This window comes from Miscanthus floridulus, chromosome 19 (genome assembly GCF_019320115.1).
Source record: "Miscanthus floridulus cultivar M001 chromosome 19, ASM1932011v1, whole genome shotgun sequence".
NCBI classification, from domain to species: domain Eukaryota; kingdom Viridiplantae; phylum Streptophyta; class Magnoliopsida; order Poales; family Poaceae; genus Miscanthus; species Miscanthus floridulus.
The window spans coordinates 101,841,729-101,867,132 of record NC_089598.1 but is presented as its reverse complement, the minus strand read 5'-3'; positions in this window follow the sequence as shown (position 1 = coordinate 101,867,132).

Genomic DNA, 25,404 nt, shown 5'->3' with positions numbered 1-25,404 from the left:
GTGAAAACTCACTAAAAGTGGAAAATGAGACCCTCAAGAAGGAGGTGAATGAGCTCACTCGTGCCTTAGGCAATGCCTATGGTGGAGATGCCCGCTTGCTAAAGTGCTTGGGTAGCCAAAGGTTTTCTCTCAACAAAGAGGGATTAGGCTATACCCCCAAGAAAGGCAAGGCGGCCTTTGTTACTCCCAAAGCTAGCTTTGTGAAGGGCAATGGTCGGTTTTGCAATAGATGCAAGCAAGTTGGGCATATAGAGCAATATTGCAATATTAACAAGAACAAGCTACCTAATGTATCCTCAATTAAATTTGATTCTTGTTACATGCTTTTTAAGGGTGCCAATGGTGTGAAGGCTAAGTTCATTAGTACACCAATTGTGGGCCCAAAGAAGAAGGCCATTTGGGTACCAAAGACCTTGGTAACTAATCTACAAGGACCCAAGCAAGTTCAGGTACCTAAAAAGAATTGATCTTCTTTTGTAGGTCAATTATAAAGCCGGAGGAAGGTATTGGGTGCTTGATAGTGGGTGCACACAACACATGACCGGTGATCCAAGAATGTTCAATTCAATCAATGAAAACAAGAGCAATGGGATTGATAGTATCACATTTGGTGACAATGGCAAAGGCAAGGTCAAAGGACTTGGTAAGATTGCAATATCCAATGACTTGAGCATTTCCAATATGTTACTAGTAGAGAACTTGAACTTCAACCTATTATCGGTAGCTCAATTGTGTGATCTTGGTTTCAAGTGCATATTTGGTGTGGATGATGTAGAGAATATAAGTGTAGATGGCTCTAACTTGATAGTCAAAGGATTTAGATATGAGAATCTATACTTGGTTGATTTTAATGCTAGAGAAGCTCAATTGTCAACATGTTTGATCACTAAGTCTAGCATGGGTTGGTTATGGCATAGAAGGCTTGGTCATGTTGGAATGAAACAATTGAACAAATTGATTAAGCATGACTTAGTTAGAGGCTTGAAAGATGTCACATTTGAGAAGGATAAGCTATGTAGTGCATGTCAAGCCAGAAAGCAAGTTGGTAACACACATCCTAAGAAGAGCATGATGAGCACATCCAAGGCATTTGAGTTGATGCACATGGACTTGTTTGGACCAACCACATACACTAGCATTGGTGGAAACAAATATGGATTTATGATTGTGGATGATTTCACTAGATACACATGGGTGCTCTTTCTTGTTGATAAGAGTGATGTGTTTGCAACATTCAAATCATTTGTCAAGGGCATTCACAATGAGTTTGAAACAACCATCAAGAAAGTGAGAAGTGACAATGGAAGTGAGTTCAAGAACACAAGAATTGATGAGTTGTGTGATGAATTTGGAATTAGACATCAATTCTTGGCCAAGTACACTCCACAATCAAATGGCCTAGTTGAAAGAAAGAATAGAACCTTGATTGACATGGCAAGATCAATGTTGAGTGAGTACAATGTGAGTCATTCATTTTGGGCCGAAGCAATCAACATGGCTTGCTATTATAGCAACCGACTCTATTGTCACCCCATGATGGAGAAGACACCTTATGAGCTATTGAATGGGAGAAAGCCCAACATAGCATACTTTCGGGTTTTTGGTTGTAAATGCTACATATTGAAGAAAGGCACTAGATTGAGCAAATTTGAAAAGAAATGTGATGAAGGTTTCTTGCTTGATTACTCCACTACTAGCAAGGCTTATAGAGTTTGGAATTTGGCTAGTGGTACTCTTGAGGAGGTTCATGATGTGGAATTTGATGAAACAAATGGTTCCCAAGAGGAAGATGAGAATCTAGATGATGTAAGAGGCACTCAATTGGTCAATGCAATGAAGAACATGGACATTGGTGATATAAGGCCTAGAGAGGTGATTGATGTTGAAGATGACAAGAATCAAGTGCTCTCTAACTCAAATGTGCAAGCTAGTGGTTCTCATGATCAAGTTCAAGCAAGTACTAGTCATGACAAAGTGCAAGATCAACAACAAGTGGCTAGTTCATCATCTCAACCAAGTAATCAATCTAATGCAAGCAATCAAGTGCAAGTGCTCCAACCAACCAATGTTGCAAGAGATCATCCATTGGACACTATCATTGGTGGTATTTCAAGAGGTGTGCAAACTAGATCAAGATTGGCCTCATTTTGTGAGTATTTCTCTTTTGTGTCATCCATTGGACCTAAGAAGATAGATGAAGCTTTGAGGGATGTTGATTGAGTTAATGCTATGCATGAAGAGCTAAACAACTTCACAAGAAACCAAGTATGGGAGTTAGTTGAGAGGCCTAAGGATCATAATGTGATAGGAACCAAGTGGATCTTTCGGAATAAGCAAGATCAAGATGGGATAGTAATAAGGAACAAAGCAAGATTAGTGGCTCAAGGTTACACTCAAGTTGAAGGTCTTGACTTTGGAGAAACATATGCCCCGGTTGCAAGATTGGAAGCAATTAGGATCTTGTTAGCCTATGCTTGTGCCCACAACATCAAGTTGTACCAAATGGATGTGAAGAGTGCATTTCTCAATGGGTACATCAATGAGCTTGTGTATGTTGAACAACCTCCCGGTTTTGAAGATGAGAAGAAACCCAACCATGTTTACAAGTTGAGAAAGGCTTTGTATGGATTAAAACAAGCACCTAGAGCATGGTATGAGAGATTGAGGGATTTCCTACTCTCCAAGGGATTCAAGATGGGAAAGGTTGACACCACTCTCTTCACCAAGAAACTTGGAAATGACTTGTTTGTAATGCAAATCTATGTTGATGATATCATTTTTGGGTCAACAAATCAAGATTTTTGTGAGGAGTTTGGCAAGATGATGGCTAGTGAGTTTGAGATGTCCATGATTGGAGAGCTTAGTTACTTCCTTGGTTTTCAAATCAAGCAAATGAAGAATGGCACAATTGTGAGTCAAGGCAAGTATATCAAGAACATGCTCAAGAAGTTTGGAATGGATGGTAGTAAAGCTATTAGTATACCAATGGGGACAAATGGAAGCTTGGATAGTGATGCTAGTGGCAACATGGTGGATCAAAAGATGTATCGGTCTATGATTGGAAGCCTACTCTATGTGACCGCATCAAGGCCAGATGTGATGTTTAGTGTATGCATGTGTGCTAGATTTCAAGCCTCACCAAGAGAAAGTCATTTGAAGGCAACAAAGAGAATATTGAGGTACTTGAAGCATACACAAAATGTTGGATTGTGGTATCCCAAAGGAGCAAGATTTGAGTTGATTGGATATTCAGACTCCGATTATGAGGGATGCAAAGTTGAGAGAAAGAGCACATCGGGCACATGTCAACTATTGGGAAGATCACTTGTGTCTTGGTCATCAAAGAAGCAAAATAGTGTAGCACTTTCAACCGCCGAAGCGGAGTACATTTCGGCAGGTAGTTATTGTGCTCAATTACTTTGGATGAAGGCTACTTTGAGTGACTTTGGAATTAGATTCAAGCAAGTGCCATTGCTATGTGACAATGAGAGTGCCGTAAAGCTCACCAACAACCTAGTTCAACATTCAAGAACAAAGCATATTGATGTCCGCCATCATTTCATAAGAGATCACCAACAAAAAGGGGACATTTGCATTGAGAGTGTGGGCACCGAAGATCAACTTGCCGATATCTTCACCAAGCCACTTGATGAAAAGAGGTTTTGCAAGCTAAGGAATGAATTGAACATACTTGACTTCTCCAATATGTGTTGATGCACCCCTAATTTCTATGACATGCCTCTCCTTCGAGCAATCCAAGGTAAAATTTGATTGGCATGGCATACATCCTTGCTAAGGACATGATTAGTGCATCTAGACATATTTCTCATTTGAATAGGCTCATTCATGAAAATCAAATGAATTTGATGCTTGTATGGTACCACTATTGCTTGTATGGTTGAAATGATCTAGTGGTAGCATATGACATGTTTGTGGGCTTGTAAACCTAGTGTTTGATCTAGAAAATAAGCTATAAGTGTTTAACTCAACATGGTACAAGATAACCCTTATTTGAGGTGTGAAGAAGCTTATCCTTGGATCAAACCGAGTTAAATATCTTTTGCAAGTGATCTAGATTGAACCAAATTAGGAAAATGATCCTCATTTCGCATGGTTTCACCCCAACCTATCTATAATTTGAGCTCACCTTTTGTGCTAATTGTTGACAAAGGGGGAGAGAAACAAAGATATGAGTGATAGGGGAGTATTTGACATAGGGGGAGAGATATGATAAAGGAAAGGGATCAATTAAAATTTTGAGCACACAAGTAGGGGGAGCAAGCTTATAAACTTGTATGTTGCATTTTGATGTGCATTTCATATGTTTGCTTGCATAGCACAAGTTTTAAATTTTAATATCCATGCTTGTGTGGTGTATGCTAGTTATAGGTTTGTGAAAGCATCTAGGCCCCTAGTTGGGTTTTGGTGATTAATCACAATACAAGATTACTATAACTAACATGTGTTTTGCAGAGGCAATTAAGTTAGGTCAAGGTAATGGAGATCAATTGGGCAATCGAGGTGGTCATGCCCCTACGATGGAAATCGTTTTGGTTTTCAAAGGATGGACGACAAGGTTAAGGATGGACTAGTTCTAAGTGTTGATTGGAGTTGGAGAGACACTTAGAGTAGTTTAGGACTTTGTTTTTCCTTTGGCCATACTATTAAGAGGGGTATGGATGGGTAGCTTGACCTAGGTGAGTCTAGTGAGTTAGGTGTGGTGCACACTTGTTAAAACTAGCACTAGGTAGCTCCAAGATAGCCCTTAGATCCAATGGAGCAAACTTCATTCACGTATGATCGAGAGTTGGAAGTGAATGGAGGGTCAAATACTGACCGGACGCTGGCTTCGGTGTGACCGAACGCTGGCACAGAGTCCGGTCAGTTCATTTGACTGAGGTGAAATTGTTCGGTGTGACCGGACACTGAGAGCCAGCGTCCGGTCGTTTCCAGTAAGGTTCTAGAGAGGGAAAATCGTGACCGGACGCGTTTGGTCACACTGTAAACTCTAGAGTTCGGGGTGTACTGACCGGAGCGTCCGGTCAACATGATCGGAGCATCCGGTCACCCCGCAGAGGCACATAACGGTTCGTTTTTTAGCGCGTGTTATAAATAGAAGCTGCACTCATGTGTGGAGTCACTTTTGCTCATTCCAACAGCTGAGAAACACGTTTGTGAGTGCCAAGAAGAGCAAGGTCCTAGTGAGGTGATTGAGATTTGAGAATCCCAAAGAGAGCCCTCATTAGTGAAGATCAAGAGTAGCAAAGTGTGCATCCACCTTCTCATTAGGCTTGTCGTGGTCAAGTGGGAGTTCGTGCTTGTTACTCTTGGTGATCGCCATCACCTAGACGGCTTGGTGGTGGTTGGGAGCTTGGTGATCATCCGGAGAGCTTGTGGATGACCCAACTCACATTATGAGCGGTTGTGGGTGATTCACCATGACAGAGTGTCGAAGAATTAACCCGTAGAGAGCACTTGATCCTTGCGTGGATCAAGGGGGAGCTACACCCTTGCACGGGTGCTCCAACGAGGACTAGTGGGGAGTGGCGACTCTCCGATACCTCGCCAAAACATCGCCGTGTTTCCTCTCCTCTCTTTACTTTGTGCATTTACTTTGAGCATTTACTTTGAGCAATTTAATACTTGTCTTTACATTCATAGAATTGTTATGCTAGAGTAGGATTGGAATTTAGGTTGCAAGTGCTTTGTGCGGTAGAACACTTAGAAACACTTTCTAGTCACAAGGGGTTAATTGGGCTAACCGTAGGATTTAATTATTGCAAAGAAATTTAGAATTAGCCCAATTCACCCCCCCCCCTCTTGGGCATCTTGATCCTTTCAATTGGTATCGGAGCCTCATGCTCATGTTTTTAGGCTTAACCGCCTAGAGCAAGATGTCTAACGGGGATGGACCTCCTCCTATCTTTGAGGGAGATGATTTTCCTTATTGGAAAATTCGCATGGAGGCGTATTTGGAAGCTCTAGATGTTGGTATTCTTAGAGCCGCCTCACAAGGCTTCCCAAAACCTCAGGGTGCTAGTCACCTACAAGGCGATGAGGTGAATTATGAGAAGTGGAATGCAAAGGCTCGAAACATTATTTTTAGAGGCCTTTGCAAAGATGTGTTCAATCGGATGAGGAACCACAAAGACGCCAATGCACTATGGTCGGACGTTTGTGCGCTCCATGAGGGAACAAAGAGTGAGCGTGAGGAACTCTATCATCTTGTCATGAAGAAGCTCAACTCTTTTGAAATGCTTCCCAAAGAATGTGCTAATGAGATGTATTCACGTTTGAATGTTCTTGTAGAGGAAGTTAATGGGCTTAGACTCACTCAAATGCAACCATCCGATGTTGTAAGAAAGATATTGAGTGTCCTCCCCATTGACAAATATGGGCATATTGTGACCGTGCTACATCAAGGTGATCTTTTTACCGCTACACCGACACAAATCTTGGGAAAGATCAATGCTCATGAGATGTATATGCACATCACACCCCAAGATGGCTCATCCTCTACAAAGAAGAAAGAAAAAGACTTAGCATTCAAAGCTAGCCAAGAGAAGGGCAAAGCAAGGCTTGAGTATGAGAGCTCAAGTGATGATGAAGTTGATGAAAGCCTTGCTCTCATGGTGAAGAAAACCACCAAGATGCTAAAGAAGCTCAACAAGAGTGGCATCAAGTTCGATGGCAAGAAGAAGAAGTTCTTCACAAGCTCAAGAAGAAAGCCAATCTCTGAGATGGATTGCTACAATTATGGCGAACTTGGTCATCTAGCTCACCAATGCACAAAGCCCAAGAAAGACATGTTCAAGAACAAGAATAAGGGCAAGAAAGATGACTCAAGCAATGAAGATGAAGATGAGAAGAAAAAGAACAAGCCATATAAGAAGAGAGATGGCAAGAAGAAGGACTTCCACAAGAAGAAGAAGAGTGGAAAGGCTTACATTGTCGGTGATTGGCTCACGGACATTGATTCATCTAGTGGATCATCCGATGATGATAGTGACGACGAGAAGGTGGCCGCTATTGCTATTGATTCTTCATCATCTTCACCGCCACCACCGCCATCATTCTCTACACACCTATGCCTTATGGCCAAAGGTGAACGAAAGGTATCACATGATGATGATAGTAGTGGTGATGATCATGCTCATAATGATGATAGTGATAGTGATAGCGATGATGATGAATATGAGTCACCTACTTATGATGATCTTGCTAAATTGCTAAAGAAATACACTAAGATCATTATAAAGACTAGAGCTAAAAATGAAAAGCTTGAGATTAAGAATGATTCTCTTTTAGCTAAATGTGACATAGCCAAAAAGACTAGTGTTGAGCTTAGAGAAGCAAATTATGCTATGTCATCCAAACTCAAGAAGCTCAAATCTTCTAAGAAAGAGCTTAAAGATAAACATGATAAACTTGAGTGGGTGCACAAAGAGCTCATCACTAGCCATAACAAGCTAAAAGATGAATATACTACTCTCAAGATTAATCATGACAATCTTGTTATTGCTCAAGAATTTTTACCTAATGAGCCACATGATGCTACTAACAATGTTGTTAAGATTGATATAACTACACCATGTGATGATTTAATTGATGAGAGCATTGAGCAAGGATCTAGTGGCAAAGGCAAGCAAGTGGTTGAGTGCAATGACTATGATGAGTATGTCAAGCTCAAGCATGACAATGAAAAGCTCAAGAAAGAGTTTGAAGAGTTCAAAATCCACAACACCATTATGCTAGAAACCCTTGATTATGATGGTGATTTGGGCCTTGAGAATGAGAAGCTAAAAGAAGAAAACAAGAAGCTCAAGGAAGAGAGGAACAAGGTTGCACTCAAGGAAGATAAAAGTAGCGATGCACTCAAGGAAGAGAACAAAAAGCTCAAGTTGGAAAAAGAGCATCTCAAGATTGGATTGAGAAAGTTCACAAGAGGCAAGCACCTTCAAAGTGAGCTCTTAATGAACACCATCATGAAGATAGATAGAAGTGGCATTGGATATGTGGCAAATGTAGAGAAGAAGAAGGCTCAAGTTCAACAACACCAATCAAAGCCAAAGCCAAAGCCAAAGCCAAAGCCAAAGAGATGCTTTGAGTGTGGACAAGAAGGCCACTTTGCTCATGAGTGCCAAACTCCACCACCACATGACTTGCCCAAGCATGCTAGACCCTTTGCCTTCAATGCTCACTACATGCTTAGAAAGGATTCTAGTGGAAAGATGAAAGTGATGTTCTTAGGACCTCCAAATAAGAATAGACCTAAGAAAATTTGGGTTGCAAAGTCACTTGTTGAGAAGGTGAAGGGCCCTCAACAAGTTTGGGTTCCTAAAGCTTGATCTCTTGTGTGTAGGTGAACTATAAGACCGGTGGAAGTCATTGGGTTATTGATAGTAGTTGCACACAACATATGACCGATGATCCTCGTATGTTCACCTCACTTGATGAAGAAGTAGATGGACAAGAAAGAATCACATTTGGGGATAATTCAAAGGGCAAGGTTAAAGGATTGGGCAAAGTGGCAATATCAAATGATCATTCCATCTCCAATGTGCTATATGTTGCTTCATTGAGCTTCAACTTGCTATCTGTTGGGCAATTGTGTGATCTTGGCTTCCAATGCTTGTTTACCGAGAAGGAAGTTATTGTATCTAAGAAGGATGATGAACAAGTGATATTCAAAGGATTTAGATACAACAACCTATATCTAGTGGACTTCTCGTCCAAAAATGCAAACTTGAAGACCTGCCTATTCACCAAAACAACACTTGGGTGGCTATGGCATAGAAGACTTGCTCATGTTGGGATGAGCTCACTCAAGAAGCTAATGAAGAATGATTTGGTGAGAGGGTTGAAGGATATGAAGTTTGAGAAGGACAAGCTTTGTAGTGCATGTCAAGCCGGCAAGCAAGTTGCAAACACCCATCCAACAAAAGCCTTCATGTCAACCGCAAGAGTGCTAGAACTCCTTCACATGGATTTATTTGGACCAACAACATACAAGAGTTTGGGAAGAAATCTTTATTGTCTTGTGATTGTTGATGATTATTCAAGGTATACATGGGTATTCTTCCTTCATGACTAATCCGAAGTTGCATCTTGCTTCAAGAAGTTTGCCAAGAGAGCACAAAATGAATTTGAAGTGAAGCTCAAGAAGATAAGAAGTGACAATGGGAAAGAATTTGACAACACAAACATAGAAGCTTATTGTGATGAAGTTGGAATCAAACATGAAGTCTCCGCAACTTATACTCCTCAACAAAATGGTGTAGTTAAGAGGAAGAACTGGACATTGATCACTCTTGCAAGAACTATGCTTGATGAGTACAACACCCCTGAAGCTCTATGGGCAGAAGCAATCAACACTGCATGCTATGCATCCAACCGCCTATTCCTTCAAAAGTTCCTTGGTAAGACACCTTATGAGTTGCTCAATGGGAAAAAGCCGGACGTCTCCTTCTTTAGGGTGTTTGGTTGCAAATGCTACATCTACAAGAAGCGGCAACATCTAGGGAAGTTCCAAAGACGTTGTGATATTGGTTTTCTTGTTGGTTACTCATCAAAGTCCAAAGCATATAGAGTATTTAATCATGCCACCGGCTTGGTTGAAGAAACATATGATGTGGAATTTGATGAATCTAATGGCTCTCAAGGAGCACATGAGAATCTTGATGATATAGGTGATGAACCATTGAGGGAGGCTATGAAGAATATTCCGGTTGGAGACATCAAGCCCAAAGATGATGAAGATGATGTACAAGTGATTGATCCACCCTCTTCATCAAATGTGCCACAAGATGGTGAAAAAGATGGGAGAGTAGAAAATGAAGATACTCATGTCTCCCATGAGCAAATGGTGGTACAAGGACAAGATGTTGATGCTCCACAACCTCCTCCTCAAGTGGTCAATAGAAGAAACACACCTCTACTACAAGATCATCCACAAGATCTCATCATAGGGAGTCCATCAAAAGGAGTGATGACACGCTCACAAAAACTTGCTTCATTTATTGCTCATCACTCTTTTGTCCCTTGCTTTGAGCCTACCAAGGTAGAAGAAGCTCTTCAAGATCCGGATTGGATCAATGCCATGCATGAAGAGTTGAACAACTTCACCCGCAATGAAGTTTGGACTCTTGAAGAGCGACCAAAAGGTGCAAGAGTCATTGGAACAAAGTGGGTGTTCCGAAACAAGCAAGATGATCAAGGTGTTGTTGTGAGGAACAAGGCAAGACTAGTTGCAAAGGGGTTCTCTCAAGTTGAAGGTTTGGATTTTGGAGAGACCTTTGCACTGGTTGTAAGGCTAGAAGCCATTCGTATCCTCCTTGCATATGCATCACATCATGAAATGAAATTATATCAAATGGATGTGAAAAGTGTATTTTTAAATGGCTTTATTAATGAACTAGTCTATGTTGATCAACCTTCTGGGTTTGAAGACCCTAGATATCCTAATCATGTTTATAGGTTGTCCAAGGCGTTATATGGGCTTAAGCAAGCCCTAAGAGCCTGGTATGAGCGCCTTCGGGACTTCCTCATTGAGAAGGGCTTCACCATTGGGAAGGTCAACACCACACTATTCACCAAGAAGCTTGATGGGCATATCTTCATTTGTATGTTGATGATATTATCTTTGGATCATCAAATGAAGATTCTTGCAAAGAATTTGGTGAATTGATGTTGAAGGAGTTCGAGATATCAATGATTGGAGAGCTTACATTCTTTCTTGGTTTTCAAGTTAAGCAAATGAGAGAAGAGATTTTCATCTCTCAAGAGAAATATACAAATAATCTTCTCAATAGATTCAAGATGGATGAATGTAAGCCAATCAAGACACCAATGCCTACCAATGGACGTCTCGACCTAGATGAGGGAGGTAACAAGGTTGATCAAACTCTCTACCATTCTATGATTGGTAGCTTGTTGTATTTAACCGCATCTAGGCCCGACATCATGTTTAGTGTGTGTATGTGTGCTAGATTTCAAGCTAAGCCTAAGGAAACTCATTTAATTGCCGTAAAAAGAATCCTTAGGTATCTTAAGCACACACCAAGCATTGGTCTTTGGTATCCCAAAGGAGCTAGATTTGAATTAATTGGCTATTCCGATTCGGATTATGCCGGTTGCAAAGTTGATAGAAAAAGCACATCCGGAGGATGTCATTTGCTTGGTAGATCACTTGTGTCTTGGTCCTTCAAGAAACAAAATAGTGTGGCTTTGTCCACCGCCAAAGCGAAATACATTGCCGCGGGTGCTTGTTGTGCACAAATACTTTACATGAAACAAACTTTGCTAGACTATGGTGTAGTTCTAGAGAAAGTACCTCTTTTGTGCGACAATGAAAGTACGGTAAAACTTACAAATAATCCGGTTCAACACTCACGCACCAAGCACATAGATATCCGTCATCACTTTCTTAGAGATCATGTTGCTAAAAATGATATATCACTAGAAGGTGTAAGAACCGAGGATCAATTGACGAATATCTTTACAAAACCGCTAGATGAGGCAATGTTTTGTCGTTTGCGGAATGAACTCAATGTGCTTGATTTTAGTAACTTCACTAAAAGATGAGCTTGTGTTGTCCCTTGCATTGCATTGTAATATACTACATGTTTATTTTGTGGCAATGCACATAGGGCTTGTCTAACATGGTTAAGATAACCGCCAAAAAGCGTGTGAAGAAGCTTAACCTTGGATCAAACTTGACAAGAAACTAGATTTACATTCAAGTATTGCATATGCATGAATGTTGTTTTGTCGTTTATCTTAAGTTGCCCTCTTGTTTGCCTATTTTCTTAAAAATAATTATAGCCTAAGGCAAAATATTTTGAAAAACTTGAGGGTTTGAGAGAGGTCATTCACATCAGTCCCAATTGGTGTTTATTTGGATCTTATTTGAGTTGGGACTTGATTAGGAATAGGCAGCACGAAGGACAGTGAAGACTTGCTGGAAAAAGAGTGACCGGACGCTGCACCGGACTCTGATGTCCAGTGTCCGGTCAGTTCACAGGAGGTGAACTTGCTGCGAAGGAGTGACTGAACGCTGAAACAGTGTTTTCCTAGCATCTGATCAAAAGGAGCTTTCGCGTCTGGTCGATCATGAAGACATCAAGGCTAGGTGACCGGACTCTGGCTGCGTCCGGTCGGTGTCAACCGAACGCGTCTGGTCGCGATTCCAGAGGATTTGGACCTCTCTGAAATTGATCGAACGCTGGGTGGTAGCGTCCGATCGCTACCACCGGAGCGTCCGGTCAGTAGTTTTTATGCGGCTTCAGAACTCTTTCTTCATTTCCTTTTCTAATCCGCTAGGGGCCACCTTATTTAATCAAAGTGATAGGGTTTTTGACCTATTTTATCCGCCGTCATCACTGTCGTAGCCCCTGCCCACGCTCACCTCTGCCCAGCCACCGAGCTCACCTCCACCGCCGTAGTCCAGTGCCGAGCTCCATGGTCCCGAGCTCCCAAGCCACCTGTCTGCGCCGCCGCAGCTCACCTGCTCCCACACCAGCATCGCCGTGTCGTGCCATCACGAGCTCGCACGGCACCAAGCTGCCTCTCCCACGCCGTGGCCTGCACCGCCATGGTCTAGAGCCACCCCTCAGCCGTCCAGCGCTGGTAAAGCCTTGTCCTATCGCCGTCGTACCCTAACCCACATTGCTTTGTCCGTAACCTAAATTGATTTCAAAGCATTGTTCTCAATTGCATTCAGGGCCGTCGCTTCACCGCAAACCCTAACCCTATATTTGGTGGTTCCCCATGGATTGCTTCTCTTCTTTTCGGATCGCCGGTTTGTCAGGTAGCATGCCCGCGTTTCAATTTCGTACCTAAATTGCTTGCTTCCTAGGGTTTCGCATCTATTAGGTATATTGTATTTATTTGTATACCCTATCTATTCCATCATGCAGCGAGTCTGTGCCATTGAGGTGTCAGTGATAGTTGTTAGTTAACTCGGAGCCAAGCTCGTGAGTACAAAACAAGGCCAAGCCTCGAAAGTGTTAGAGGCAGTTGTTTCTTGTCAGCGGCAGTTGATTCTCTTCAGATTAGGGCATCAGATGGCTCACACGAAGAATGTCAGTGGTGGTCCAGGAGATGAGGATCCGAGGCGTCCACCTCACCTACCTGTAGATCCTAAAGGCAAGGCGACGAAGAAGGTTGCATCAAAGAAGCGCAAGTACCCTGATGCAGAGACAGCCAGAGCAGCTGTAGTTGCTGAGGCCGCAGAGCATGTCGAGAGAGGAGGTACTCGCAGTGGAGTTGTTATTACAGATCATCTGTCTCCAGAGGCGCAGGGTCGACTTGAGCATATTGAGCATCTTCATGGTGGTCCACCTAGGACTGTCATGATGGTAGGACGATGTCTGGCTATTGAGGAGCCTCAACCTCAGGGGGAGTCCCAGCAGGAGCCACAGCAGCAGCCCCTGCCAGCAGAGCCGACACAGTAGGCTTAGGAGGGAGAGCAGGCAGAGGAGACAGAGCAGGCACCTCAACCATAGTTACACCGCTCTGGTCACTCTCGTGTCCTAGTCACACCGAGAGCAGATAATCAGCGGAGGGGTTCTCGTCCACCGCCCAAACCACAGGGTCCGCCTCCAGTGACCCATCTTGACTTGAGGGCCACCACGGCCAAGCAGGTTTAGCAGCTGAGATTTGTTGATTTTGAGGTGTGGTTTCCCCTGAGGAGGGATGAGAGAGCTTCAGAGGGCTTCTACACTCCACTGTAGGAGGACTTCTACAATGCCTATCTCAACAGTGGAGCAATTTTCAGATCTCAGAAAGTGTCACATTGACTCTATTGTTGCAGCAGCTAGAGAGCACATTCGCCCCTATCTTGCATATCTGCCGGGGCTGACAGATCTGATTGGATGAACAGGATTATATGTTCCATCTTGGGTTCGTCAGTTCTATGTTTCTCTCTTTATTGACCCGCACCATAACTTCATACACTTTGCATTCAGATGGAGAGACTATCGGATGACGAGCACTAGAGCCAGGGAGATACTTAGACTTTAGGAGCAGCCTGTCAGACTTCATGAGGTTTACTATGGACAGACTGCACCTCCCAGACACCCGCATGGTGGCAACATGCCCCCTACTGACTTGGTCCATCACTGTTTCAAGGAGCCTTTTGGCGAAGGGTCGAGGAGGAACCCTAGTGACCTTAACCCCACTGCTCATGTGCTTGAGGCTATTATGAGGAGGACACTGCTTCCCAGGATGGGATACAGAGAGGGCTTGACTCGGATACAGCTTTGGCTTATCAACTCTCTGATGCAGCAGACAGTTTTTGATATTTGGGATCTTCTTCTATCAGAGATGGAGAATACTATAGCTGAGGGTTTTAGAGGTCGCAGGCAGTTGCCCTATGCTCATTGGATCACTTGGCTTATCCATAGAGCAGTCATAGTAAGGCCACCAGAGATGCTTGCAGAGTATAGTGGTGCTACGACTGAGTTCCCTACCTATAACATGACACAGATGATCCGTCATAGCACTCCATAGGCACCTAGTCAGCCGCGCCGTCGTCCTGATGTGCTAGAGTCTATAGCCCAGTAGGATGATATCATCAGAGGCATTGCAGCTACAGAGGAGGAGGAGCTTGCTCAGTAGGAGGGGATGGTCGTGAGCGACCCTAGTGACAGTTCTGATGATGACTATCAGCCCATCCCTCGAATGCCTCCTCAGCGACATGACCATGAGGCCGACAGCTCCAGCTCAACGCCACCTGCCCCGCAGACCGACCCCGCTCTCCTTGCTATACTTGAGCGGATGAGGCAGGACTAGGCATGATAGGCTCAAGAGACAGCTGCTACATTTGCTTAGTTCTAGACTCGGTAGGATGAGTTCCAGCGCCAGCAGTAGTAGATTCAGCAGCAGCAGCTAGCTATACATCAGTAGACGTAGGCTCTATAGCAGCAGCAGTAGGCCATGCATCAGTAGCAGATCCTCATGCAGCAGCAGCTCCTTGGATTTATGCAGCATGTTGTGACTGCTATTGGGGCTCCACCGTCATAGCCTTCGTCCTAGCTTGGTCAGACTGCCACTACCTCAATGACTCCAGCATTACAGCCTAGTGGGCTTTAGAGTCAGGGATAGCCACCAGCACAGTTTACTTCTCCTATAGAGCAGGTGTCCTAGTATTTTGCTACGTCACTGCCAGCTCCACAGTTCACACCACTTCAGACGGGCTTTACACTAGATGAGATGCCCTCGCTGCTAGTGCCAGAGACCACAGTGTCCACGAGCCTTGGTGCTTCATTCAGTGAGTTGATAGGGATGCCCACTCCTCCATATCTACATGTTCGAGGTCCTTCTACAGTTGCACCAGTCATCGGGACTACAGAGACGCTCCTATCCTCAGTGGCATCATCAGAGCCTACTATAGTCCTACCAGCTCAGTCTACAGCAGCTCTAGTTCCTGATCCGACCCAGACTGCTACAGCACTAATTATAGCTACAGAGGGTCAGACTGCTCAGAGCTCCGGATCAGATGATGATGCCAACCAGTTTCAGCTTGCTCCTCATACTTCAGCACCTGGCTCGTCCGCTGCAGCCCTGCCGCCCGACCCTTAGGTTTTGGTGTTTGATGCCAAAGGGGGAGAGGGATCGAGTATGATAGATTTAGGGGGAGCGATGTATTTAGGGGGAGCTTAGTTATCTTATTAGCTTATATATTACATTTGGAGTTTTTATGTGTGATACACTATTATGCATTCATCGTGTGTTTACTTTCATGCATTGAACTATATATATGTGATAGTGATATCTACGTGACCATGATATATGACATGTGTGCTATCTACTTTGAATTATTTATATGTCATATCACTTGTGTTATGCTCATTTGCCTTTGCTTCTGCATTTTACTCCGATGCAAATGAGCTTTATTACTTGTACTCATGCTTAATTCATATCTTTTGAGTACATCATGTTGGCTTGGTTCATATAAGCTTGCCTAACCCTTTCGTTCTTATTGACAAGAGCTTATATGATCCAAGCATGTTAAAAACCTCAACTCTTTCACATACTCGAGGTGGTATTGTCATCAATCACCAAAAAGGGAGAGATTGAAAGCATCTAGGCCCCTAGTTGGGTTTCAGTGATTAATGACAATACAAGATTACTATGGCTAATGTGTGTTTTGCAGAGGCAATTAAGTTAGGTCATGGTAATAGAGATCGATTGGGCAATCGAGGTGGTCATGCCCCTACGATGGAAATCGTTTTGGTTTTCAAAGGATGGACGACAAGGTTAAGGATGGACTAGTTCTAAGTGTCGATTAGAGTTGGAGAGACACTTAGAATAGTTTAGGACTTTGTTTTTCCTTTGGCCATACTATTAAGGGGGGTATGGATGGGTAGCTTGACCTAGGTGAGTCTAGTGAGTTAGGTGTGATGCACACTTGTTAAAACTAGCACTAGGTAGCTCCAAGATAGCCCTTAGATCCAATGGAGCAAACTTCATTCACGTATGATCGAGAGTTGGAAGTGAATGGAGGGTCAAATACTGACCGGACGCTGGCTTCGGTGTGACCGGACGCTGGCGCAGAGTCCGGTCAGTTCATTTGACTGAGGTGAAATCGTTCGGTGTGACCGGACACTGGAAGGTCAAGTGACTAGACGCTGAGAGCCAGCGTCCGGTCGTTTCCAGTAAGGTTCCAGAGAGGGAAAATCGTGACCGGACGCTGGCAGCGTCCGGTCACACTATAAACTCTGGAGTTTAGGGTGTACTGACCGGAGCGTCCGATCAACATGACCGGAGCATTCGGTCACCCCGCAGAGGCACATAACGGTTCGTTTTTTAGCCCATGTTATAAATAGAAGCTCCACTCGTGTGTGGAGTCACTTTTGCTCATTCCAACAGCTAAGAAACACGTTTGTGAGTGCCAAGAAGAGCAAGGTCCTAGTGAGGTGATTGAGATTTGAGAATCCCAAAGAGAGCCCTCGTTAGTGAAGATCAAGAGTAGCAAAGTGTGCATCCACCTTCTCATTAGGCTTGTCATGGTCAAGTGAGAGTTCGTGCTTGTTACTCTTGGTGATCGCCATCACCTAGATGGCTTGGTGGTGGTTGGAAGCTTGGTGATCATCCGGAGAGCTTGTGGATGACCCAACTCACATTGTGAGCGGTTGTGGGTGATTCACCGTGACGGAGTGTCGAAGAATCAACCCATAGAGAGCACTTGATCCTTGCGTGGATCAAGGGGGAGCTACACCCTTGCGCGGGTGCTCCAACAAGGACTAGTGAGGAGTGGCGACTCTCCGATACCTCAACAAAACATCGCCGCGTTTCCTCTCCTCTCTTTACTTTGTGCATTTACTTTGAGCATTTACTTTGAGCAATTCAATACTTGTCTTTACATTCATAGAATTGTCATGCTAGAGTAGGATTGGAATTTAGGTTGCAAGTGCTTTGCGCGGTAGAACACTTAGAAACACTTTCTAGTCACAAGGGGTTAATTGGGCTAACCGTAAGATTTAATTATTGCAAAGAAATTTAGAATTAGCCCAATTCACCCTCCTCTTGGGCATCTTGATCCTTTCAGTTTGAATGATAAAATGAAAAACTAGCATGCATAGGCTAAGTAACTAGACTCATGCTCACATTATGAAAACTAGACCCTTGCTTTTAATGTTGATCTTATGGGGTATTCTAGTTTTTGTGTATGTCTAGTTACTAATGGTGCTAAGGATGGTATATTGGTGCACTCCGATTAGTATCACGCTTCAAAGGTCCATCTCTTATACCTTAGTATCATTTGGTAGAAATTGACTCCTATATTTCCTATCTAAGCATATGTGCAAGCTACAATCTAAACTCTTAGCACATATGTAGGGGGAGCAATTGCTACCATTTGGGATTCATGAAACTTGTCCATATCCTTTACATATGGTAAATATGCTTGGGCAAGCAACATGGATTCAATTAAATTACAATTCATATCTTTGTGAAAGAGTTGTCATCAATTACCAAAAAGGGGCAGATTGAAAGCTCTAGTTTAGTTTTGGTTAATTGATGAAACCCTAAGTGCTAACCTAGTTTATCAAAGTGATTATGAGATAGGTAGCACTACTCCAAGTGATGAAGCAATGGCAAAGATCATGACGATGGTGATGGCATGGTGATGATCAAATGCTTAAACTTGGAAAAGAAGAAAGAGAAAAACAAAAGGCTCAAGGCAAAGGTATAAATAGTAGGACCCATTTTGTTTCCGTGATCAAGATACTTAGCGAGTGTGATCACATTTAGGTTAGATAGCTGTACTATTAAGAGGGGTGGAACTCGTATCGAAATGCAGTTATCAAAGTGCCACTAGATGCTCTAACTCATTGCATATGCATTTAGGATCTAGTGGAGTGCTAACACCCTTTGAAAATGTTTGTGAAAATAAGCTAACACATGTGCACAAAGTGATACACTTGGTGGTTAGCACATTTGAGCAAGGGTAGGAAACTTCACCGGCGGAGTGTCCGCCCGTAGTGTGCGGACAGTCCAACGGTGCCACCGGCACCCTAGACAGAAAAGACGGAGGTCACTATAAGTGACCGGACGTTGGTCTCTGTTGGACCGACGCGTCCGGTCAGTAGCAATAGTGAGCGCATGTTTCGGTCTTCGACCGGACGCTGGCACTAAAACTGACCAGACGCTGGCTGGGTGCGTCCGGTCAGTGCTAACGTACGCTGACGTGGGGCGCATAGAAGAGACATTGAGCAACCGGATGCTGGGTGAGTCCAGTCGGGCATGTTTGGAACCTTACTGGAAATGACCGGACGCTGAGGTCCAGCGTCCGGTCACTTTCTAACTGACACGTCCGGTCATCACTTGATCGTTGAAATCGGGTGATCGACATTTGAAGCCGATGACACGTGGCGCACATCACACGACCGGACACTGAGGTCTAGCATCCGGTCAATCTGACCGGAGCGTCCGGTCGGCCCGTGTTTAGTGCAGTGAGGAGCCCAACGGCTCTATTTCATGGGGGCATCTATTTAAGCCCCATGACCGGCTCAAGGTCACTCTCTTGGCCATTTGCATTGACATAGCAACCTTGTGAGCTTAGCCAAAGCCCTCCCACACATCTTCATCATTGATTCATCAACTTTGTGAGATTGGGAGAGGATCCAAGTGGATTGCTTGAGTGATTGCATCTAGAGGCACTTGGTATTCGTCTTTTGCTGCGGATTTTGCTTGTTGCTCTTGGTGGTTGCCACCACCTAGACGGCTTGGTGCAGCGGTGGAGGATTGGCATGAGTTGGTGATTGTTCGTGGCCATCTCCGGTGATTGTGAGGGGATTTGTACCTTCCCCGACGGAGCGGCGAAAGGTAACTCTAGTGGATTGCTCATGTCATTGAGTTACCTCGCTTGTGGGTAGGTTCTTGCGGTGTCCAATCGTGTGGACGAGGTTTGTGCAACACCTCTTAGCCGTCGAACCACCAAGTGTTGGTCGACACAACGGGGACGTAGCGTGTTGGCAAGCACGTGAACCTCGGGAGAAAATTGGTTGTCTCTTGCCATTTGGTATTTTCCCGGTGATTGATTTAATATTCACCTTGTGATTGGTTCACTCCTCTATATGGCGGTATAATCACCCTACTCACTCATTTATATTCTTGCAAACTAGTTGTGGCAAGCTCTTTAGTGTAATTAGAATTGAGAGCTTGCTTTGTTATTTTAAGTTCATCTGGTGGAGCTCTTTAGAGTAGCAAGATTGAGAGCTCTTAGTGAGTAGTAACTTTGCAAGTTGTGTGCCTAGGAATCATTGCAACTAGAATTGTTGGATAGGTGGCTTACAACCCTTGTAGAGCTAGAGCAAGTTTGCTTTTCGCTATTTGTCATACTAATCAAATTGCTCTAGTTGATTTGTAGATTTTTAAATAGGCTATTCACCCCCCCCCTCTAGCCATATTAGGACCTTTCATCATGCTGCGGTGACGGGACTCGTGGGTTGGTGTCGAATGCGACGGTGGCACGAGTCCCAAATCCAGGCCCGGTTTGGGCTGTGGGCTTTTTTCTTTTTTTTCTTTTTTTTAATTTATTTCTAGAGGCAGCAAATGTAGGGGTATGGCCCCTAGTACCCACAAGACAAGATATGGGTCATGCCCCAAAGGTGGCCCAGCCCACAAGATCAAGGCGTGCACCGTAAGACTACATGAAGATATGATTTATTGTACAATACCAAATAGGATATTTTCCTTGTAACCCTATCCCTCTAGAGTATATAAGGAGAGGCAGGGTCCCCTAGATGGGATATATTGAATCTGATACACAATCAATACAAAATAATAGAGCACAGGATGTAGGGTGTTACGTCAAGCTGGTGGCCTAAACCTATATAAATCTTGTGTCTTGTGTCTCTGTTACCATCTGGTTTATATCACGCGCACCTCCACTGATTCATCTACTACCGTGGGTATACCCCTCGGTAGACTGCTGACCAGATTTCATCCATAGTGGCGCGCCAGGTAGGGGGTGTGCGTACTGATCCCATGTCGAACCAGATGGCGTACCTCAAGGTCAACATCATCCACCACAAATCGGCATCTGCCGGCGGCGGTGCTCAATGTACCGATCAGCAATGTGACACCCAAAAGAACTACATCTCTACGTCTCCATGCCTCGGTGGCAATGAGCAACGCCCCTTGCACCGATGTACTAGCGGTGGTGGATGTCACTGAGTCCGTATGTTGATGCCCCCTCCACGTCGACAATATCATCATCGGCTCGATCTCATGTTGACACGAGATGCAGTCATCAGGACTTGGCGGCGGCACCTACTAATGCGGCTCACACCATCGACTCATCATCGTCTATTCTCTGGTCCCGCAGCATCCTTCGTCGTCGCATCTCGCTATCAACATCATTAGCTCATCGACCACATCGCTGGGCACGATCTAAAGGAGGGCGTACATCTACAAAGAGACATGCAATGATCTTATGCTCGTTAGCACTTTCAAGATCCGACCCTAGCTTGAGATCAGCATGTCCAGCTGCCCATTAAACAAGCTAAGCTATATTTTTGTTTCAATTGAATATACGACACATGTATACCCCCTGTACATCTCTATTTGTCTGCATGGCAATTATTGGCAGGAACCTAACTACGTCCCTCGCTGATAATGTGGATCCCGTCATCGTCTCGCGGCGGCCCTTTGTCAGCACGTCGTGGCTCTTGTTGTCATACCTTGTCGGCGGCACTAGTCGTTCAGTCCTCAGGCCACATCGACAACTCGTCGACATCGCCTACTCATCAGCGGCTCTGGTCATCGACAACATGGACCTCATCGTCGGCCTGTCGTCAGCATGTCGTGACACCCATCAACTATGTCCCTCGTCATCTACAATGGCTAATCCAGCACGCCATCGATAAGCTCTCCCGAGTCGAGCACGATCTACATTACCAAGCAAGCAAGGCCAAGGTGTATATGTGTATGTGCATTCCTAAACAATTCATGCAAACCATGTTTGACAGCAGCTACTACGCTCGTTCGACTATGACTACACGTATGACTCCACGCATTCATCCGACTGCATCGAGCAGTTCGAGCCCGCCATGCAGCATCGCTTCTCTGACCAGATTGAATGCAGCTACGACAATGATCTCTCTATATTTGATCTGCCTAAGGCCGACCAGTGGCATAAGGACGACATCGCTCGGACTACTCGTTCCGATCACCTATCGTGTCACAGTGATCGCCACGTAGAACGGCGCTTTGACGACCGCGACCGCTGCCATGACGATAGGCTAGAAAGCTCGAGGGCCAGGCAATTTCATCGACGCCGACCAGATAACGTCATACGCCACCGATCAGACATTTTGACTAAAGCTAAGTACCTCTACTATATCTGCATTTAATACAGCTTTCTCTAATTATTTTCTCCGAGTTTTCACCATGATCCTCCAATTATTATTTCTCTAGTTATTTTCCATAATTAAATGTCTCCATGTTTAATATCTCCATGTTTAAGATGTTCCATAATGCAATATCCGAGCAGTTGATCAGACTATTTGGCGCTCACTTCGCTGCCGACCAGTTGGTTGGGCTACTCGATGCATGATTCTTTGCCAACCAACTGGTCGGATTATCTGTCGCTTCATCGTCAGCTACGCTTAGGGAGAACCAGATGGGAATTTTCCATCATCATCACCATCTGCAGCGACGACTTGGCTCCGTGAGACGGTGATCTCAACTCAAGGCTCCGAGGCGCATCGCTCTTCGTAAGAGTTCTCTGGAGGTCCAACGCTGCGCTTCGTCGGCACCAATCAAAGAGACGGCTACATGCGGCAAACCAGCAGCATGCAGGTCAACTTCAAGAATTCGGCTGCATCACCTGACATTGACTCGTCATCTTCCTTCAGCGGCGCTCATCAGCCCTCATTGACGGCTCACGTCGTCCTCGATATCGACTCAACATTACGAGGCAACTCATGGTGACGCATTATCAACGTCAACAAGCAAAAGACGACGTATTATCTACAATACCATGCAAGATGAGTAAACAAACCATCACGGTGCTTTGACTGCATCTACATACAGCCTCGAGCATGCATGCAAGAAATAAATTCCCTTGCTACCGATCTACACTCACGAAACGTGACTCCAACGTCATCAATCCAAACGAGCTAAGTCATGGGTTTTTTCCATTGAATATTCTAACAGTAGTGGCGGCCATGTGCTTTCTCCATTTGTTTTCCATAATTTTTCTCAAATTACTTATTTCCCATGCTAAACATCTTTAAGATGACGTATACTATCGCCACTCAAATCAGACTACGCCCTCGCCTCGGTTGGACATGCTCAAGGGCTTCGCCTTCCCACGCAGATTGACTCCGCTAGGCTCGAGTCGTCGTGCCACCGAGCTGCTCGAGCCACCGTGCCACCGAGCCGCCGTGCCGTCGAGCCGCTCGAGCCACCGTGCTGCCGAGCCACCAAGCGAGCTGCTAAGTGAGCCACCTAAGTCATAATCAAGCCGCGCCGCGCCGCGCCGCGATGATGACTGCCACGAAGAACTGCGCTGTGACAACGGCGACCGCCGCCATGGCGACAGGCCAGAAAAGCTCGAGGGCGGGGCAATTTCATCGCCGTCGACCAGTCACGTTCTCTTTCACGTTACCCAAAAGTAGCCCTGTCCTCAATTTAGCACCCAAGTATGCATGAGTAGTAGCGCTCCGCGCCATGGGCGATCGACAGCGGCTCCTAAGTGATGCCTATATCCCCAATTATTCATGAGCAGTAGCGCTCTGCGCCATGGGCGATCGACAGCGGCTCCTCGGTGATGCATATATTCCTAAGCGTGCACAAACATCTCGCGATAGAATGCCCCCCACGTCTCATCGATACAGTGCTTAGTACTCTCCACGGTCTCCAATTTTTGCCACAAGTCTCCAATTTTCGCCACAATCTCCAAATTTCGTCACGATCTCCAATTTTCGCCACGGTTCTCCAATTTTCGCCATGTTCTCCAATTTTTGCCATGGTATAGTGCTAAGAACTCTCTATGTTCTCCAATATTCTCCATGCTCTCAAATCTCGCCACGGTTAAGTGCTAAGCACTCCAATGATCTCCATGCTCTCCAATGATCTCCATGTTCTCCATTTTCTCCACGGTATAGTGCTAAGCACTCTCTGTTTTCTCCACGGTATAGTGCTAAGCACTCTCTATTTTCTCCATGGTATAGTGCTAAGCACTCTCTATTTTCTCCACGGTATAGTGCTAAGCACTCTCTATTTTCTCCACGGTTTAAGTGCTAAGCACTCTCTATTTTCTCCACGGTTTAAGTGCTAAGCACTCTCTAATTTTCTCCAACGATAAAGTGCTAAGCACTCTCCATTTTTTCTCCATTCTTAAATGCTCAGCACTCTCCAAATTTTACTCTAATGTCCAGTGCTCAGCAAGGGGATTTTGTCCTTTTCACTTGTTTCTTGGATCCTGCTACAAGATGCTGCTCTATCTTACAGCAGGCTTAGGAACTAAGTGTGTATACTTCACCTAGCAGTGAGTGTACTGTTTTTCCTCTTACTGGTCTTCAGCTAAGCTGGGGGCTGGTTGTGTGCTCGGCTAAGCTAGGACTCAGTTATTCTGATTAACTGATCGTTGTACTTCTTTGATCCTGACACCAGGTGCATTCTTCACCTACTGTCAGGCTCGGGGACTACCATGTATACATTACACCTTGCGGTGCATGTATCAATACTAATATCCTCTTTGACTAAGTCATGGATGATGATTATCTGAATTCGCCAACGAAGCCTAAGTGTGTACAGTTCACCTAAGGTCGATGTCTTCGGCAAGCTCCGCGTTGTTTTCTCCACCGATCAACTGGTTGGACCGCTAGGTTCATGACCTTCGTCGCCAACCAACTGGTCAGACTGTTCGGCGCTCACTTCTACTTGGTGCTCACTTCGTCGCCGACCAGTTGGTTGGGCTGCTCGGTGCTTGATTTTTCACCAACCAACTAGTCGGATTGTCCGTCGCTTCATCGTCAGCTACGCTGGGGCTCGCCAGCTAAGTTAGGGACTCCACGGCGTTTGGATTGTTCGTCGCTTCATCGTCAGCCGCGCTGGGGGCTCACCGGCTAAGCTAGGGACTCCTCAGCGTTCGGATTCTTCGTGCAAAAGTCGTCAGCTAAGCTGGAGACTCCCTTGGTGATCAGATCTTGCTATGTCTCGTCGGTGTGCTATCAACTTGCTTCATGCTATTCGGATCAGGGTGCTGATCTTGGGTAGCACGTCTGGGGTCTTGATACGCATATGACAGATGACATTGGTAAGCTTTCAAGCTTATTTTCTTTGACCCTGCTACAAGATTTATTTTTTCATCTTCTAGCAGGCTCGGGGACTAAGTGGCTACACTTCACCTAGCGGTGAATGTAATGCTCTTTTCTTGATTTATCCTCCTTATTGACTAAATCATGGATGATTCCTCGTAAACGGAGTCTAAGTGGCTACACTTCGCCTAAGGTGGAGAATTTTCAATTTTTTATCTTGAGCCCGTTACATCCTTCTAGCAAGCCTTACTTGGATAAGTTCGAGATCTACGCACCAGTTAAACCGGTCGGCTTCGACTTTTACCACTCAGTTCACCAGTTAAACTGGTCGACTTCGACTTTTACCGCTCAGTTCACCAGTTAAATTGGTCGGCTTCGACTTCCACCGCTCGGATCACCAGTTAAACTGATCAGCTTCACGTCAAACTGCTCGGACTTATTCAAGACAGCGTTGCTCAAAGGATACAAGGTGCTCGGGGACTAGCTGTGGGGGTATGACCCCCGGTACCCACAAGACAAGACATGGGTCGCGCCCCAAAGGTGGCCCAGCCCACAAGATCAAGGCGTGCACCGCAAGACTACATGAAGATGTGATTTATTGTATAATACCAAATAGGATATTTTTCTTGTA